This window comes from Carlito syrichta, unplaced genomic scaffold, assembly GCF_000164805.1.
Source record: "Carlito syrichta isolate Samal-C Ts95f unplaced genomic scaffold, Tarsius_syrichta-2.0.1 Scaffold24620, whole genome shotgun sequence".
Classification (NCBI taxonomy): domain Eukaryota; kingdom Metazoa; phylum Chordata; class Mammalia; order Primates; family Tarsiidae; genus Carlito; species Carlito syrichta.
This window is the reverse complement of record NW_006968716.1, coordinates 1-2,635: the sequence shown is the minus strand read 5'-3', so window position 1 is coordinate 2,635 and position 2,635 is coordinate 1. Positions and strand designations below refer to the sequence as shown.

The window sequence follows — 2,635 nt, the reverse complement described above, 5'->3', positions numbered from 1 at the left end:
AATGAGATGAGATGAAATGAAATGATGAAATGAGATGAGATGATGAGATGAGATGAAATGAGATGAAATGAAATGAAATAATGAAATGAAATGAGATGAGATGAGATGAAATGATGAAAGGAAATGATGATATGAAATGAAGAAATGTAATGAAATGAAGAAATGAAATGAAATAAAATGAAATGATGAAATGAAATGAGATGAGATAAGATGAGAATAAATGATGAGATGAGATGAGATGAAATGATGAAATGAAATGAAATTATGAAATGAAATGAAGACATGAAATGAAACAAAATGAAATGAGATGAAATTAGATGAAATCATGAAATGATGAAATGAAATGATGAGATGAGATGACATGACATGATATGAAATAGCTACATCCTGGTAATTGACTCCAGGAGAAGCCGACTTCACCTGGGACTGAGAGCCACACCCAGGAAAGTGAAGCTCCAGTGATGGGTCAGACATGGTGGGGCAGAAGGAGGGCATGGAGCCAGACATGGTGGGTAGGGAGGAAAAGACAAGGCCGAGGAACCAAGTGTGTCAGGGCCCTGGGGGTGCAGAGGCTCAGAGAGGCCAGAGACGCCGAGGGAGCTCTCGGCACATGGAACCCCCATTGTTTGTTCCTCCAGGTGTCCAGTTGCCTCAGTTGGAGGTCCAGTAAGTGGAGGCTTCTCTCAGGGACCTCCACCTCTTCACTGCTGCAGCAGGACCTGGGTTCCCATCATCTTCTCAGGGCTCAGCAGACTATGGGGCTCCCATCACCTTCTCAAGGTCCCTCACATCTAGTTGGGGAAGCAAGGTCTACACAGGCTCCACGTTTGTCCTGCTCTTTGAACCTACCCCAGGCTTGGTGATTATCTCCAAGCCATGGTTTCCCTTTCTCTCTGGCAGGTTCTGTATACAGCCTGTCCTGGCCGTGCCTCAGTGTTGGGAGGAGCACGGCTCGCCTGGTGTTCACTCTTGAGCCAGACTGCCAGTTAGATTCCCAGTTTTGTTTCTTACCAACTGTGTGACTTGCCTAGGCATCAACTTCCCCATTGGTAAAATGGGGTTCATTGGATTGTTATGAGGATTAAGTGAGCTGACATGTAGACAAATGCCTTATTTACAAGCAGAATTACCAGAATAGTGAGAGTGGGGAAAAGAATGAGGGATTGGAGAGTGCTCCTGAAGGCCAGGCCCAACAACACAGGCCCTACTGCAGGCAATTGTTCCCACCTTACTACATGCGGAGGCTCTATGAGTGTTGACCACAGTATTCCAACCCTCCTGTGCAAGGAGAAGTGATGAAGGGTGCTGACAACCAGGGTGCCAGAGAACAAGGTAGACCAGTGAGGCAGAATATGTATCAGGGTTACAGACCATGATTCCGTAGGGACCCTCCTCACCAAAGACAGCCTAGAGAGGATGGCAGTGAAGAGGATAAGGAAAATCAAGGAGATGATACCCAAGGTCAGCAGCCACCTCAACTTCGGTACTGCCACAACTTCAATTACTGATGCAGACTCCCAGAAAACCCTAAACCCCAAGATGGCAAAGAGATGAAAGCAGCCAATCCACCAGCTGAGAATTCGTCTGCTCCCAAGGCTGAGCAGGGTGGGGCTGAGTAAATGCAGGCTTACCATCTTGACCATCATCTAGTTTAGTCATCCAACAAGAAGAAATGAATATGAAATTCCAGCAATAAGAAATGAACAAAGATTGAAGCTGAAGACCTTAAGTGCTTGCTTTTTGCCCATTGACCAGATAACTAGAACTATCTGCATGGGATTTTTATTATTTTTACCTAAAGACGTCTCTTTTTGGTAATAACAAACGTGTTTTTTTTCGAGTGTCCATAGAGGTCTTAGCCATACGTGTGGGTGTTGGCAGAGGCCAAGTGTATGTACGTGGTTTTCAGCCGAGACTGAAGGCACTCATGCAAGAGGTGGTGAGGGAATGAAGGGCACACGTGGGTGTCATCCAAAGCCCAAAAGGCACATGTGAGTGCTGGCAGAGGCCAAGGGCAGGTGTGAATGTGGGTGCACACTTGTGTCAGAAGGTGTTTGCTTATGTGTCAGCCATGGCTGAAGGCACACACACAAGTGTTGACTGTGGCCAAGGGCACATAAGAGTGTCAACCAAGGCTGAAGACACAGGCATGAGTGTTAGCAGATGCGAGGGCTCATGAGAGGATTTCAGCCTAGGACAAGGGTGTATGCATGGGTGTCAGCAGAAGCTAAGGGTGTGTGTGTGAGTGTCAGCCAAGGCCAAATGCATGGGTGTTGATTGAGGCCAAGGACATGAGTGCAAAAGTCGGAGGTAGCTGAGGGTGTGCAAGTGGGTTTTGAAGGAGGCTGAGGGTGTGTGTGCGGATATCAGCTAAGGCTGAATGCACACATGCTGGTGCATGCATGAGTGTTGGCTGAAACCAAAGGTGCACACATGAGTGTTGCCTGAGGCTGAGGGCATGTACGCAAGTGTCATCGGAGGCCAAGGGCACCCGTGCAGGTGTCATCCGAGGCTGAGGGCACAAAAAGCAAGTGTCATCTGAGGCTGAAGGCATGCACATGAGTGTCAGCAAAAGCTGAGGCCTTGTGTGGGGGTTGGCCGAGACCGAAGGTTTATGCATGGGTGTCAGTGGAGG

The 2,635-nt window shown here is 47.7% G+C and overlaps 1 pseudogene; it reads left to right on the top strand.

Moving 5' to 3' along the window:
* Nucleotides 1–1,121: 1,121 nt before the first annotated feature.
* On the top strand, nucleotides 1,122–1,619 carry LOC103267203 (annotated as a pseudogene).
* The last annotated feature ends 1,016 nt before the right edge of the window (nucleotides 1,620–2,635 follow it).